General features: G+C 40.5%; 1 protein-coding gene and 1 long non-coding RNA gene across 4 annotated transcripts in view; one reads left to right on the top strand and one right to left on the bottom strand.

Annotated features, from left to right (window-relative positions):
• Positions 1–4590: 4590 nt before the first annotated feature.
• Positions 4591–15415, bottom strand: LOC138224508 (uncharacterized). 2 transcript variants are annotated; one of them, XR_011183008.1, is made up of 3 exons: positions 15220–15415; positions 7172–7470; positions 4591–4702 (listed from the first exon to the last, which is right to left on the bottom strand). It is a non-coding gene; the product is annotated as an uncharacterized lncRNA (long non-coding RNA). The 2 variants fall into 2 exon arrangements; XR_011183009.1 differs by lacking the exon at positions 15220–15415 and adding an exon at positions 9065–9142.
• fam222aa (family with sequence similarity 222 member Aa) overlaps positions 9287–17336 on the top strand; it is a 73547-nt gene continuing 65497 nt past the window's right edge. Inside the window, exon 1 of one of the 2 annotated variants that reach the window (XM_006640206.3) lies at positions 9287–10473. The gene's annotated coding sequence lies outside the window, so the exon portion shown is untranslated. Of the gene's footprint in view, positions 10474–11702; positions 11797–17336 lie in introns of those variants that run through there. The other variant, XM_069182324.1, reaches the window with a different exon arrangement.

The following is a 17336-nucleotide window of genomic DNA, read 5'->3' as shown; positions in this document are numbered from 1 at the left end:
GTTTGTTACAGAATACATTTCATTTTGGTTCTAAGTTATTTACATTTCATTTTATAGGTACTTTGACTCGAATTAATGTTTTGTTAATATTTGATTGTTTTTTTCTAAATTATGAAGCAAGTCCTTATTTCCTATGAAGTGGAATCTCCAAATGGAGCTGCAGGCTCTCGAGCCTTCCTTTAAAAAAAACTGTTAAAACTCTGAAAAAAAATCACTGAAAAGCAAGCTCTGCTGAAAAGCTCCTGGGAACCTTAAAACCTGTCAGAACAGATCATTGGAAAACGTCAGAAATACAACAGCATTGCAACTGAATAGGAGGAGATAAACCTTCCCTATATACTGCCTCACTCCCCTTACATTATCAGAAGTCAAAATAAATTAAAAAATATATTTTCTGCTTTTTTCCCCGTGACATCTGTAAAGGGGTGCTCTCTCTCAGTTACATTAACTAGGCTTTGCTTTTGCTTTCATCTCTACTAATCCTCACTTTGTTGCAACTGCTAGGTGAATTCAATATTGTTCGCAGAGCCACCAAAATTGCCTTCCTATCTTGTTTTTTTATGATTTCTGCCTCAAATAAAACATGCTGAATGTTATGAAAATATGATCCATAGTATCCAAATTTTTGCAGAGTCATTTCCTAAATGGCTAGTGTCCTGTTTTCAGAGTATACCTTCAGTAAACTGTTGTGATAAAGAGTGGCAATTTCATATTGGTTGCATAAAATAGATTTCTTTTTGTACAGATGTGCAACTAAGTATACAGTTCTACATGATATAAGATTGCCCATCAGGAGGGGGCAATTAAGCCTAACTTGCTTGTTGGATTTTTAGCTTATTAACTAATTGATCCAAGGGTCCCACGTGGAGGTTTTGTATGGCTGGTTCTCCATCAGTAATCAGTGACAGGCTGGGGCTGTACATGGGGTAGCGGAAGAGAGAGAAGCAGATCCAGATAAACAAGGGAGGGAAATTATTAAACAGATAAGACGGATTGTTTGCTAAGATGTTTGTCTTGCTGCTGTTTTGCAATATCCATCGAGATTCTTACACAGGTTGGCAAGGACGCACGTAATTCTTAAGTCATCAGAGTGCAGAGTGTTTTCCATATTAAGTCACTGTCATCTTACAAAGAAATTGCAAACTAAGGAGGCCGACAATATGATCAGAGGTGCCAGACACACTTGTACACTCGAGTGACTTATCCTGCCCAGAGTTCTGCCCTTCCACACATCAACTGGACTCAAATGAATGGTTTTCGAGACTGAGATTAAATTCCACAAATGAACGAGGGGTGACATCAAGCGCTCTGTGTGGGGTTTTTTGTGTGTGTCAGAGTGGGGTGTTGAAAATAAGACCACGTTCAGCGGAAAAGAGCCTTAACTCATGAGACAAGGGGAGACCTCTGCAGTCTTTTAAACCCTTAAAAAAATACTTCCTTGAAGAGGAAGGTGCAAATTTAGCAACCCTACGATTGCGTTAGCAGCACACTTTTAGTGTGGTTTGTTACATTTTAGAAGAAAAGTAACGCTCTGATTCTAACTGAAAGCTAATTTTGAAGCACTTATTCTTCTGATGTACCGGTTAGTGGTGACAGCTTGAAAAGGCAAAAGGAAATTTTCAGTTGCACTTTTACACTTCGTGTTCAGCATCCTTATGTTTCAGACACCAAAGGAGCTTTTGTTTAATTTCACAGGCCGTCTTGACAGTTTCCTCTCTCTTCTTTCATAATTCTTTTTTTTTCCATTTTTTTTTTTTGCGAGAGAAAACAGTGAAATCCCAGAGGCTCTGCAGAGCTGTCAGAACGGGTAGCGCTCTATCACTCGTGAATGCAAGTGCAAAATTGGGCAGAGCCAAGCGTTTCGAGAGCAGAACCTGGAAGGACCTGCTTGCAAGTCAGGGCTGACTGGACAGGAGAGTCAGATCGGTCCTGACTGTACCTCTGCCCCACACATTCGCCCAGGCAGCCTCCCCACTCAACCCACACACCAAAACTGTCCGGTCGTTTTGTGTATTGTGTACTGTGTACTGTGGATAGGTAGACAAATTAGTCAATGGAATTACAAATCTATTCATGCATCTTGAGAGACAGAATAAGGTGACAATTTTTATATAGAATTTTAGGAGCTATTGGAGGGTACCATTAAAAAACAAAGTTGATGGATATTTATTCCAAGGCTTGTTAGAGCTATTGGCTGTCTGTGAGGGTGTGTATTAGGTTGGCATTAATGGAGAAAGTTTGAAATGTGTGTTCACTGTTTTCATTACCTAATATGCCCCACAAAAATGTCCTCCAGAAGTCTGGGTAACTTCACCATCTGGCCTAACCCATCAACGGAAGGCAGTCCATGAAGAGAAATAAGAATCAAATTCTTTACACTTATATAGCACTTTTCTGGACACTCCACTCCAGCGATTTACCACCACCAGTGTGCAGCACCACCTGGATGATGCGACGACAGCCAAAGTGTGCCAGTATGCTCCCCACACACCAGCTCTCAGCGGGGAGGAGAGCAGAGCCCTAAGAATGGCTTTATTTAAGACATTGTTTCAAGAACCGGATATTCTGTTAATAAACAAGTGTGAAGAGATGCACTTTATTGTCAAGATAATGATGGGTTATTTAATGATGACAGGTAGGATAAGGCGATTCAGTGTAAAAGTGTCAGCAGGAAATAATGCTGACATGCTTCTTCCATCCTCATTCTGCTCATGATCCTCCTCCTCTTCGTCATTTCCAACATTAAGTGAAATTACCTTTGTATTTGTATGTAATAGTCGTATAACTGTAAAAGTTGCACATACAGTAGCTTTCAAAACATTGATGAACACAGCATCAGGAACTTTACAGCACGGTTCTCTCATTTACTTCATTGCATCACTTTTTTAACCACTTTCTCATATTTCCATCTTTCCATCTCCCACCTGCTACACCTCCTCTGCAGCTCTGAGCATTGAGGTCCAGAAAGCACAGCACTTTCGCCACCTGCAGGTGTTTTTTGTTTGTCGGTGGCTAGCCTGGCCACCCACTGCTTGCGGAGGGACGCTGGGCTCTCCGACCTGTATGAAACCCGGAGCGCCCGGAGCTGGGGAGAGCCCGGCAGGGAGCAGTTCTGTGCGCCGGGAGGGTGGCGTGGTATTTGGCGGACTGGCAGGTGTGACGGTCTTCACAGTGAGAAGTTAATGGGGTGCCTTTGTCAGATGCAGAGCACTGACAAAAACAGGGACACTATTAGAGCTTCTGTCAGTGCACAGGCTTCCAAAGCAATGGTGACGGCAGGAGTGATCTCGTGCCCGGCTGACGGGAAACTGCTCGGTTGTCATTATAGTTCTTCTTTTCTTTTGCACACATGTACGCATTAATTCTTGCTTCAAATGCAATCTCAACTTTTCTTTCTCAGCAAATCTATGCTTAAACATTCACCACGAGGAGTCAAGCAAAGTAGGCATTGCTCAACCATTTAGCTATTAGGTCTTCATTATACTACACTGTCCAAAGTTAAGGTGAAAAGGGCACTCAGCCATACACATCAACCACAAAAGCTCTCCAGGTGAAATATGTCAATCAGATGACAAGGGGGACAATGGATCAGGTAGTATGATCTATACGGCAAGTATGCATTTATTTTAGTAGGTGCTAAAAGTGCATACTTGAAATTATAATAATTTGCCAATGATACTATCAGGTATTTGTTCCTCTGACATTGTTAGTAACATTATCAGTATTTTGGAATCTCTGCAGTATAGTGTACATGCACTGCTTGGAGGACTCCGCAGTGTCTATTCCAGAGGCCTCAGCCCTGTTTGACCTGGACACCTTGACAACCACTGCTTTTCCATCTGACTGCCCTCAGCGCCAGTGCTGGAGGAGGAATGAGCCGAGCTCACATCCCTGTCCGGATGTGTGAGTGTGCTCCGCTGTGATTCACACCGGCTGACTGCATGGGTGACTGGCAGATCAGTGTCATTTCAGGCACGTTTCATCTTTCACACCTTAGGAAATGTTTCCCCTCCACTGAGCTTCATGTTAGTACAGGGGCTTTGAGATGGCATAACTAAGATTTGGAGCACTCCAAGATTCAGCTTGGAAAGAAAAACATATATTAAAAAACGCAGTGGCTCGTAGAAGCATGGCTCTTCCCCATATCCAGAGCACTATTTCCTTGAGGTAAAGCTCTCTGAGAATTCTTTGAAACCACAATCAGTTAATCCTATCCTCGCCTCAGCGACTCAAGTTCTAAAACAGTGGTTCAGGTGCCATTCATGCAGTTGGACGAGTAATTTCTAATTAAGGTCTTCCTAAATTCTGAGATTTGTGTTATCGTTGTTTTTATTCATAGAATGAAATATTTTATCACCTTTCTGTGTCCACAGTTAAACAGAACAGGTGTAAAAGGTTCTTGCTTTATATATGTCACCTTGTTTGCACTTTTTAAAAGGCATTTTTAAATGGAGATCAAAAATGGAAATGTTTTTTGGCTTACTGGAGAAAGAATAATTAACACATTTTGACAGTGTATGTTGGCAAAAATAAATGAAACAGTGGAGGTGTTTTAGCAACAAAAATGTTTATTTACAATGCTCCAGTGTGTCTTACACTTTCCTGTCCCATGTCTCCTTGCCTTGATGAGTGATATTCAGACTCAGCTTTTCTTCCTTTCAGCTCTCCTAAGTGTAAGATTTCAGTCCTTTCCTGTTCACACCTGAGGGGGAAAAAGGAACTCAACTATAAACTACACATCAACCACAAAAGCTCTCCAGGTGAAATATGTAAATCAGATTGAACACTTTCTGGGACACAGAAAGGAAAGCATGTGAGAAAGGGGACAATGGATCATGGAGTGTGATCTATACAGCAAGTATGCATTTATTTATTTTTTTGTCTTGCTTTTAATGCACTTTGCTCTTCTGATTTGTGGAGGTGATCTTCATCATCAGTCCCCCTCCAGCTCTGTGAACTTAAACATGCAGACTGATGGTAGGTTTGGAAAAGTGATTTTTGTGTTTGTGTGACTGATGACACTCAACATCTATAAATGTAAGAAAGGTTACAAATTGCCAGTCAGCCCGTGCAGTAGCCACTAATTGATTCAAGGATTACATCTAGGCATTTCTTGAAAGACGCCAGGGTATCAGCTTCAACAACATGGGTGTTCCAGACTCCCACAAGCCTTTGCACGTTCATGTCCCAGAAGTCATGTAGGCTGGGTTTGATTGACTAGTCCAAATTTTCCCTTCAGTGATTGATCAATGGTACCCTTTAGCCGAATAACTACAACTTGGAATGTTGTATCCCACTCACACAAGGCATAGATGATGAAGTCATCTTATCGCTGTCCTCTTTTCATTGCCTCAAACTAACCCTTATTTATTTGTGTGTGCATACGTGTATACAGACAGAGAGGGCAAGAGGAGCATGTATCGTATGCTGCAGTTTTTCATGATTTTACAAGGCATTTGATGAAATAACATTGTAACTTTCTTTCTCCAGTCTCTGGAGATGTACACATACTGTAGTTGATGTAATGGGAACTACAGTATAAGAGCTGCTTTCTGCGGCCGTTTACTGCATTGTAGCACATAGTGTTTTTTTTCCACGTTAAACACACCAATTAAGCCTGAAACATGTCATTTTCATTGATTAAATAGGATAAAGCATTTCAGCTAGAACACGGACATCTTTCTATCTGAGTGAATTCATTATTTTTTTAGCATCTCCAGTAACAATAATATATACTTATGTCATCAAGGAAAAGGTTCAGCATTCATCTCTGCTGACAGTGTTGGCAAAATGTAAGCATTTCCTGGCATGCTTAGTCTACAAATACAGCTCTTACTTCTCTGAAGGTCAGCATGAGGCAAAGAGCTTAATGCTTGGAACCTAATACAGGGTGACCTGGACAAACTGCAAAGACCTGCTGTTTCCTGTTTTTAATTTGCCAGTAATGAAACAGGGCCACTGGGGGGGGTTGTGGAGGAGCGTAGAGTACACCTCAAGGAACACTGGCAGACCACAAAAACAAGCTCTTGTGAAAAAAAAACATCTTCTCACTATTTCTGGGTTCTCCTGCCGTTCTCACTTGTTGATGCTTTTCCTAGTGCAATTTTAATGCTATGTCTCAACAAGCTGCCCTCCTGGTTTGTTCTTAATGTTTCATTTCTTCTCTCTCCAAGCCCCCCAACACCATCTCACCCCCCCCCCCTTCTTCCTTTCTGTGTCCTCTAACCACTTGTCACCTTTTCAGATTCATTCCCATCAGACGGCAGCCTGTGCGAATTTTACCCAGGGCACGATGCAGTGATCCTGCGTATCGATGGCAGATAAATCAATGCTATCTCTTTTTTCCATGCCTTGCTGCTATTGATTTTTCGTTACCTTGCTGTTTGTGTTGCGCCTGAACTTTGCACAACTAAACCATTTTGCTTGCAGGGCAGGCAAATTGAAACAGGGCTAAATGTGCAGCTGCAGGAAAAAAAAAATCTTTCAAAACAATACGCCTCTGAGAGATAACACTGTTTATGAGGTCCTGTATGAGAAATGGGGGAAGATGGAGTAGAATAGTACAACTAAAGGTGGTATTTGCCAGTGTAGTTTAATTTCAGCCGGACTGCAGTTTAGTTGTACTTGAATTGACCGCTGGAAAACAGAAGGTTTTTTTAAAGACTGTAAGCGCTATCCATTTGTGCCTGTTGTACGGGACAAAGCAATAACATGTCCCAACAGATGATGTTCAAGAATGTGAAAGAGATCACTACTTTATGGAGTTATTTTATAGGAGCACATTAATATAATTCAGTGTGCAAAAGCCTGGAACTATAAAAGTATGTGCGGTGCCGCGAGAAACAATTATCCGACACGCTTTGTTTATTACCTCCTCTATACTGAGAACAATTGAAGATACAAATTTCTTTCTTGATCGTCTCCCGGGATTTGTAAATGAAGCTATTAATGGTCATCAGTTGGACCAGTCCTCTTGTTTTCACCAGACTTGTTTCCTGCCTGCCTAGTTGAAAAAAAATACCTTTGGACAGACAAAAGAACCTTGCTTTCAAAACAGAGTTTGGCAGACACTGTTCAAGGCAGTTGTGTTAGATGCACCAAGTACCTCTTGCTCTTCAGTATTCAGTGTAGGCTTGAAAACTAGAAATCCAGCTAAAGAGCAAAACTGTACCTTTCATAATTAAGCATGGTTGAAGAGGAGTCGATGCCATATTCATGATTCTTGCTTAGGCGGGTTAAGAAAGTGTCTCAGCCTTCCAGGCAGTGTAGCAGTGATAAAAGCCTCAAAGCATCAGGAAGATTGAGAAGGTGATGCAGACTCTCAGAAATCCATCTTAAGCCAGGTCATCCATTTCCACCCTATCTGATGGCAGGCAGAGGTCTGGATCTGCAGCAGCTCCATTAAGCCCAGTCTTCCGCATTGAGATGTATAGTCAGAAAAGGTGGGATAAGCCAGGACTTTCTTTGCGCCTTTGAAATACAGACAAAAGATAGAAGTGAAAGGCATTAAGGAGAAGGATTTTGATGGAGTTTACTTATGGCTACTGAAATTTTGGCTTCTGTGTAAAAAAATGTCAGTTTCTAAAATAAATGTGAAAACTTTCTTATTTCGAGGCAAAACTGGGATGTATTAAGTATACTTAGGTGTCAGTCTACCATGTAAGAATGTTGGTTCTAACACATGTAAAGCATAACAGGCAAATATTATTTAGTTTGAGTAAGAGCCTAATAAAAATAGGTATATAAATTGCTTGAAATGCAATTCACAACTGTGAATTATAATCTTTCTGAAACTAACATAAGATAATTCCCATATTCAAAACAATTAATTAAAATTGATCTTATCTTTTAAATCGTTATTTTAAATAATAACAGTAATAATAAGGTGAACGTCTTTACATGTGTATGTGACAATGTTTGTCTGTCTTCTGTCCTATTGAAATTTGTACTGTGTATGTTGTATGTATGTCTCATCTGTGTTCTTGCTGTACCGATAGCAAATTCCACCAACTATTGTTGTGTGGCAATAAAGAATAATCTAATGTTCCTTTTTCAATTCTTGTATTTAAAATTGAATTAAAATGTTTGCTTTAAAAAAAATCCACATCAGAGTTAGAATTCACTCACATATAACTCATTGGAAGACGTAGTTAGAAAATGGATGTATAGTAATGTTTTAAAACATTCTAGATGTCTCTTAAAGCAATTACAGTAATCTTCCTCCTCTTTCCAGTACTAACTTTTCAATAAAACATCACTTCTTCATTTTAAAAGTAGGTAGCAAGTAGGCAAATATAGCCAAATAAGGCTGTCTAGGTTTACATTAATTAATCATTTTAAGAATGGATAGTCAAATAAGCCATGTAAATCCCTCTCATTATGGAAAATGCTTCTTTGGGGTCATGGTATGCATAGTGTATATAGAAAGCTATCTAGAAGATAAACAGTGAGATAACGATGCCTATTAAACGCAATAAGCATGATACTGTATGCTTGCATATTCAGCATATCTTAAAAAAAAATCTTACAGAAACAGAAAAGGGTTTAAACATGATTTATATGTTCATATTGTGCATACAAATGGACCATGTTTCTATGTTATAAGATGAGTGATTCATTATACATTTTTTAATTAAATTAGCATTATATGGGAATCTATAGTGTTCTGTTTACATTAAGTTTTTAAATATGCCTATCGTTTGGCATATTGACTGTGAATAATTCTGTAATATGGCAATTTCACGAAGTTTGTTATATTTGTTGCAGTAGCAGCTTTCTCGCCAGTAATAATCTCAAATAGCAAAAGTGGCCAGTGAATCATCAAACCGATGTACCTCGCACAATCTCACGGTCAAGGAGTAAGACACCGACCTGCCTTAATCAAAAGGCATCATTCCAAAAACGTGGACATTATAGAATTCGACTTTAGTAATTCGGTCTCCAAATCTCCAGTCGTTCATATGCTTTGCAATTTTTAAAATCATTCAAAATGATCTCAGAAGCCGAAAGAAGGTACTAATCGAAGTGGGTGTTTTTCGGCGCTCCTCGTTGGCTATCATTTTACCTCTGCTTACAGTCGCTTTGAATTTTCCGCGAAAATGCCGCGTGGTTTAGAACTCGGCTCCGGGACGCTGCGGCGTCACCGTGGTAACCGCCTTCCTTTACCTCTGATTGGCCGACCCGTGGGAATGCTTCAATTCCCTCTGCGGCCTGATTGGTCGGGAGGCGGTCTGAGGGACCGTGAGAGCTTGCATCGTTCCGGGTTATTGTCAGTTTCAGCAGCTCATTGCGGGAGAAGGTCTGCCTTCGGGAGTGGGCAAAAAGCTGCTCGAAACATTCAAATTATCCGTTTGACATTAAACATTAGAGATTAATTAGACCAAGGGCAAAACCGGATTTTAGAAGCCTCCGATTGGACTGATGATTACATATTAGAGCAACGTATTCCCACTGTACGGAAATCAGAAGATTGTTATCTAGAGGCAAAAAACGTTTTCCAAGCAAGGGATTAAGGATCTGCAGCGGAGAACCTATCAAGACAAACGGGAGCTTTATCATCAAGAATACACACCACTAATTCATCACTGGTACTTCTCTTAGAGCGTCTGCTTCCAATCAGAGGGATTTAGCCTAAAATAACTGTTCCGCAACCGAGCGCTTCTGTTTTTCAAATTAATTAACATATGGGTGATATAATCTTTGCGAACAAAAAAATCGAATTAACCGAGCAAGACCAGGTGCAGACAAAATCCGATTTCAATTGCAAGCACTTATTTAAATGCACGCATCAATATTAGTCATCCAGTGTGCTGGAGCAAAAGCGGCCAACGAAGACGGTCTGTCTCCGTGCATTCGGGATTAAATCGAGATGAATCCTGCGTTGCCTTTTAACATTTGTGTGATTTTCCAAGAGATCAGAATGCATCAATGAAACCTCCGAAGAAAACGAAAGGGCCAAGTGAAGGGATGGTTTTCGGATTGTTTCCTAGGAGAGGAGAGGTTTAATATGTGTTCAACTACTGAGACCGTTCGCACGGCCGGATTGAAGATTTGCTATAGGCGAGATTAGGGCATTTTTATTCTAACGGCCAGGGGAGGAACGAATCTTTTGAAACATAACCTGATGTGTCTGGGTGGATTACTACACGGAGCAGCAGAAATAACTAAACGGGCGTCTGTTTGGGACTGGATTCGCGCACCGCTTGCCGCTGTTGAGTTCGTCGGAGCTGCTGACGGAGGGAGATTAAGTGGGTCGTTACTGTAAGCCCACGGGCAAAGTAATATTTTTTTTTTTGGTCAAAGAAAACAAACAAACAAAAAAAAGATTTTAGGATTATCTTTGAATTCTGGATTTCAAACATGAGACGCTTGTTCCCCCTCTGGACAGCCGCCTTCTGAAGCAGATGCCCGGCTCGGCAACCTGCATGGAATTGTAGCCCGCAGCGCTAACAGCTTCGTTTGAAACGATTTATGGTAAATATCGTTTTCCTCTTTCATTAGAAATAAACGTAGGATACAAGTATGGTGCAATACATTTGTTATACCCAAACAAATTTGCGCTGACGTTTTCTTTTAAAAAAAAAAAACAGTTTGCCGTCTAGTCCTGTCTAGTCAATTCGAGCTGCGTTTGTTGCCTTTGATGTGCGCCGTTACAAAATAGCCCTGGACTGAGTTTTACTGCTGTTTGTTTTAAAGGCGTCTGTGAAGAAATAACGCAGTCCCCAGGCAGAAGATAATCTTCTATCTCGCTTGCGCTGCAAGAAACGTAATTGTTCCCGGGGATTCTTCTGTTTCCTGGAGTTAAACAGCATGTTGTAAAAGCTAGGTGTTAAAATCTATATGACAAGAGGAAACGCTTTGAAGTGCACGTTTGGTCTTTTTAACTTTTGGAACACGGGTAGTTCATTCTGTTGCAAAGAACGGAGACTAACTTCACACCGAAGTCTGAGGAGTTTCTATTCAGCCGTGAAGAAACAGACCTATAGCCAAGGTGTGAAATTATATTTTACCAGCCCTGTTTAATGTCTCCCCCGGGAACAATGAAACGTGAATGTACGCTTTTTGAGGGTTAGTTATTGCAACCGGAAACATGTTTTTATAGCTTTGTGGGGGTGGAAGAGGGGTTTCTTTTAAACAACTAAAAAAGGACAGTTTAACTCCTATAAGATATGTAATGTTGAAATATGATTCAAATCAAATCCGTCCCTATGTCATAGTAAAATAAAACTGTTTCAGATATTTGATTTGGCACAGATGGATATTTTGTGTTCAAGACCCTATGACATGTGTCAACACCTGACACAAGGGAGCAAGCCCTCAAATACTGTGGGCAATGTGTGCTAATTGGTGGATCCAAGAACGAGCTGTGTGCAGATCCCGGCCATTTAAACCTTTAAACCTTTCAGCTGGATTTCGAAGGTTAAATTTAAACCCACAGATGCAGTGTTCCGTTTTCCAAAAAAAAAAACCGCGGATGAACAGATCAGAGTGATTTTATTGCTAATTTATGAACCCCTTTGGTGACAGCCCGGTGCACGGGGTCTCTGGGGGTGTGCGTCGCGGGTAGCTTGTTCGTGGTTTGATTTGTCATTTCAGACATTGACCGTCAAATGGATGTACGAACCGCTTTTGTCAGTCCAATTTTGCACAACTTGGAATCGAAAACTCTTTAAGTTACTTTGCTTCTTGCTACGGTTGTGTTCTGAGAACTAGGTTGCCGAGCCGTTGGTATTTTGCAAGAGTTTTAAAACATGCTGAGTCGAGGTGTTGCCATTCTGTCGCCGCCAATGAAGTGTGGTAATACTCTTTTTTTTTTTTGTTTGCGGTATAGAAGCATGGCTGTTGTGTATTTGTTCGAGGGAGCGCTTTCAAAAGGAAACTGCTGTACAGGTGTTGGAGATACGGAACTAGGAGTGCAGCTAGCTCAAATCTGCTTGTAATTAGCCTGACAGCGCGGTACAGTAAAGAGCATCTGGTATTTTGTATATAGTCTAACAGAATGACAACAAATCGAGGCTGCTTCTAAGACATTGTACATAAACCTTTAACCAGTGAGAGAACAGTTCATCATCGGCTTTTGATTGTTTTGTGAGACCCCCGGTGTCTTAATACGGAAATATGAATGGTTTAGATCCAGCTGTTTAATAACGCGACAAATGACATAGATGCACCCCCGACCTGATTGTACAGTGCTTTTAAATGAACCAGCAATTTCTCAGGCGTATTCTCCATACATTTTCGCTAAATGTTTAGACAAGGGACGTGCACTAAGTTTGTCAAATTAATGCTCGCGTCAAAATAAACTTTCCGTGAATGTAAATTCATGTAAACATTTAAACTAAGAGATTTTATTTTCAGTAGTTTGGACAAATATTTAATTTATCCTCGGTGGAAATCCAGCCCTGATTTGTGGACTGACTTAAATTTGACTTAGAGTTCAGGACAGCTGAGCTGTTAGTGTCTGGCACTGTTCTGTGAAGTCTCTAGGGGTGGCCTCAAATTAATAACAGTTCATTCTGGGTACTGTAGCAGAAGAGCTCCAAGAATCTAAGAGACCTGCAAGAAATGATAAATGTCTCATTGTTTAGATATACTTTGGTTACATTTAATTATGAATTCCTTCAAAATGCATCTTTTGGGTTAGTTTTTGTGAACAAACGTTTTTTTATACTTCTACATTCATTTGTCACAAACCTGTTAAGAAAACGAGGCTGAACATTTGCAGCACTTAGTAGTATCTATAATAATTGCTTGCACTTCACATATAGGATGGGACCCACTTCATCCCTAACTGACACACAGCAGCCGTTTTGTGTCTGCAGCCTCACTGCACATCAGATCAGGTGGCGAAGGAAGAATTTATGCCAACTGAGTAAAAGGGGAAATTTTAGAGAAGCCATGTTGTGTAAGTCCAAAGAGGGATTTTGGCAGGACAATGGCATGGAAGGGCATAGCATCATAAAGTGATAGTCTATAAAAGAGCACCACGGGATCTTAGTGTCTCAGTGGAAAGTCAGCAAAGTACTGGCATACAGTCCCTTGGTCGCTGTACTGATTCTCTTTATATTCCCCTCCCAGTACTGACCAGGAGCAGCCATGCTTTGCCCCTGTAATCTGATGAGAGAGGGCCACAGGGCACCACTGCTGCTGGCAAATAACACTGATCAGATCACTTCCTGAGCGTGCTCAAATAAAGAGGTTGCAACTGTTCTTGATCTCCAAGAGCCTCACCCTGTTTTGGTACGGGATTAAGACCTGCAGAAATCAAGGCTACTATTAGGTTTTAACCGGTAACTTTTAAAACCTTTGTTTCCTATACCTTGGTAAGAAATGTTAGGGTGCATGCAACCTTAGACATTTCTGCTCAGCAACTTTTGTATGTGAGTTTGCGCTAGTCTTGTTTTTGACGATGCATTGCTTTCGTGAAATTCCAATGCCAAGTCAGCGTATTCTAAGCTGTTTGGTCGTGCAAGTTTGCCCATTTGAGAATAAAGCTGTACTAAAGCTACTGCACTGGGGCTGAGGTTTAAGTTGCAGATATCACTTATCACTTGGAAAGCTGCTTTTATTTTGTTTCCTGAGCTACTGTACCTTAGGGCTTGGCAGGCCTGGAGATGACAGTGAATCAAACAGGGCCCTCTGTATAAAAGAGCTAGTATTTCTCATCTACAGTAACACCTGCAGAGCAGCCTAGTCTGCTCTATTGAATAAAACATCTAATGATGTATGAGGCTTAGGTACTGGCTTCACCTGGGGGAGAGAATCACCTTATTTACTTGTCTTCTGTACATTTATGACTTGGTGAGTAAATTGCTTTCAGATTAGCTATGTGGCTCTTTCTTTCCTAAACATGTTATGCCTCTGTAACTTTATACACTGCCTAATACTGCTTGATGTCTCAACCATGAGGTATCCAAGACTACCATAATATGTAGGTCACTGAGTTACCTCTTTCTCATTTTTTTTCTCCCTGATTTTCACCCTTCCGATCACTTTGGCAGCCTCCTAAGTAACTGAGCAAGTCCAATAAACAATGTCCTGTAGGGCTGTAGACTGCAATTAAGGACAAGGAAAAAGCTCCTTTTCCTACTAAATAATGTCATTAATCTATCAGGGAATGGCAGCTAATTCATTTAACTGGTCCGATATTACAAAACCTGTCAAGGGTTGTGGTTGCAATAGGCTTGCATTTATTGATGACTATAAGGAAAATGTCTCTTCTAAAGGTAGCTTTGCTAATTATAAAAATAAACATTGATTCGGATCCTATAATTATAATTGTTACTGGTGACATCTAAAGGCTGTTCCTTATCATTAGAGCTCATGTTTCATGTCTGAAAACAAGTAATTCTAGAAGATTATTGCAAAAAAAGTATCTGTAATTCTCTCTCCTCTGGTTTTTATTGATAAATCTATTGGTATTCAATGTGTTTTTTTTCAATGTAACACTAATGGTTAATGAAACTGGATATTCTGTGATACTTTTTTTGTGCATTGATTTTTTCCTTAGTTTCCCGTGGATAGCTCTTTATCCTCTTGGCATTGAGGAGTGTTTTAACTTTCCCTAATGTAATCACCCTGACTAATTGTAAAACTCAAACCGAATGCTCTGCTGGCACGAAACAATAGCCAAACTGTTGCATCCCTTTTTTTGGTTACAGCACTTTGCTACACATGAGAGAACCAGTCTTTCTTCCTACTTCCTTATCTTTCGTATTATCTCATTTTGCTCGCTGTCCCTGTGCTGTGATTATATGGGCTTGGACATGCGGTCATTCCACTCTGCTAGAGCCATCATGTTCTCTGGGTTGTGTTGTTTCCCTGTGCATTTGGGAAAGCCCGTATGTCTGACCAGGTCCAGGGCACTAGCAGGATTAGCGTTACCCTCTTAAAATGTGTCCTTTTTATAGGTCATTCTCTTAGCAAAGCTCTTATCCTTGATTCAGAACCCCTTTCAAGTGTATCCAAAACACAATTCATTAAGTGGTCGAATACTGTCAAAACAGAATATGCTGGCATGACATGGGGCAAATGTGTATGTAAAATATTTAGTTTGAGAGCGGTAAATTCAATTTGTCCGCTGTCAAAGTGCCCCATTGTTTAGAAAAGGCAATTTTAAGTCGCGCCTATATAAAGACATGCTACTTCTATCGGGCTTATCGGCAGCATCTGCAGGCGATTTCTTGTTGATCGCAAATATGCCTTTTGTTTGCCATCTACCTTGTCTGTGCGACGAAAGGAAGTGTGTGTTGGATCGCCTTCGTTTCTGCTTTGTCTGCTTGTTGTTGGTGCGGTGCGTCTTCCCGAAGGTGGTTTGGTTTTTTTCTGTCACGGGCGGCGCTCGGTGCGTGTGGGAGGCACGCTTGCGAGCAGGTGAGCGAGGGGACAGGGGTTGAGGTTTCTGCCCGGAGCCACAGCCTGTTGCTCGCTGTTTTTTCCTCTTTTTCCCCGCCTTCCTGTTGCAAGGTAAAGCCGCTGTTTCAGCGCACGCCCGTGAGATTTTTTTTTTTGCTATCTCGCTTTTTTTTTCTCGCGAATTTCGATAATTCGACCAGAAAGATTGAGCGTGTGCGCGCAAAACTTTTATTTGAGTAGTGGTTTCAGAAATGGCAAAACGCGAAGTCGGAGTTCACGGAGGCAAGTCACTGAAGTGCGTCTCCGCATGAATTCTCTCTTGCCCACGTTTTCAGTACATTTCCAGGACTGTTTATTTCTTGGTAACTATTCAGGGCTCGAAGATAAAACAGAAGAAAGGTTGCAAACATCAGGAGGAGATTCAGCCCATGCAACCCGTTTGATAGTAGCTAATTGATTTGCGATCTCATCCTTTCTTGAAAGGAGCCAGGGTATCCCCTTCAACAACATGGCTAAGTAGCTTGTTCCACACTCCCACAACCCTTAGCATAAACAAGTGCTTCCTGTTCTCCTTTTTCAGTGCAATTCCTCTGAGTGAAAAGTAGGCAAGTTCTAAAATGTGTTCTGCCACATACATTTTTCAACATCAAGGAATACTGCTGGGCCTTTTCCCCTGTAGGGGGGATTTATTTATTCATTTTTACAGCAGGGTTTTGATATGGGGGAGTTTAATTTTGGACCATTATGCTGTTTTCAGTTCGATGCCCTCAGGATGAACCCTTTACTGGGGTTTGGATGGGTTGGTGTGTGGTTTTATCTGTTGAATTGCTGTATAGCCTTTTCTTAATGCATGCAATATTTCTGCTTGAACAGCATATATAGCTGCCAAATTGGAGTTGGGGGGGAAAAGTGAGTGGTTTCTCATTTAGTCATTTAAAAATAAATGTGTCCACGGTGCCAAATGTCCAGTATTTTGTCTCTGCATAAAATCTTTCTGAATTTTCATGTTTTGCCTTAGATGGAAAAAAATTGTATATGCATCATTGAAAATGAATTTGGCTAATGGTGGTGTTGACTGTAGGTGACAGGTGAAATGTAGTAGGTTTAACTGCAAGTGGAGACCCGTTGCATAGCTTTTCTGACAATAAATCACGATGGCTACCAGTGAGGACCCTAGTGCAAGCAGTCACAAATCTTTTTGCTTTCTAAATATCAACCCACGCAGGTTTTAAAGCAAAATGAAGAGTTTTGTTATTTTTTGCAACTGAAAAGATTTTACTTTAAAAACAGGTCCCTAAGCCCTAATGGAGGTGTGGACACGTTTTGAAGGGTGATTTCATGCAAAACACAAAAGCTTTGGTATTGGAGGAGTGTTAGGTGTGGTGGGTGTGATGTTCACTTCAGGTAAGGATTCCCTGTGCACTACATTGATTTTCATCTTATTCAATATCTTTTTTTTTTAAACCAGTGTTGGTGGACTGGTGGAAGGCATTTTAGTGCCATTTTTGCTTTGCTAATTTTCAGCAGTCATAACAGACTTTTTTTTTTTTAAAAAGACAGGCTTTCAAAACAAATGGACAGATTGATCATGGAGTGTGATCTTATGAGTCACCACAAAATGCCGAAGGCTCTTTACTGGTAGTGTCCTGTCAGCGAGTAGAGAACATCAGTGGCACAGCACTAGTAATTATGTGTGATGCTTTGCATATTTAATTGTTGGAGTAAAATCCATTAAGTGAATTCATTACTGTTGGTCTAATATGGCATGTATTGTATACAATAAGAAATTACTTTTTTAGATGATGCATCTTGCTTTTTAAGAATGTATAAATAATTTTATATATACATATAGTGTGACCTGCTATGTGGTTAAATTATAATCATATGGACACAACATATACATATGGCTATAATAACAGTCACATAGATGAGGCATTCTAGGTGATTTCTCTGTATTAAGTGTAGAGTGCCTCTTCAAATCC

This window comes from Lepisosteus oculatus, chromosome 22 (genome assembly GCF_040954835.1).
Source record: "Lepisosteus oculatus isolate fLepOcu1 chromosome 22, fLepOcu1.hap2, whole genome shotgun sequence".
Classification (NCBI taxonomy): domain Eukaryota; kingdom Metazoa; phylum Chordata; class Actinopteri; order Semionotiformes; family Lepisosteidae; genus Lepisosteus; species Lepisosteus oculatus.
The sequence above is the reverse complement of the archived record's forward strand: the minus strand, read 5'-3'. Positions and strand labels throughout refer to the sequence as shown.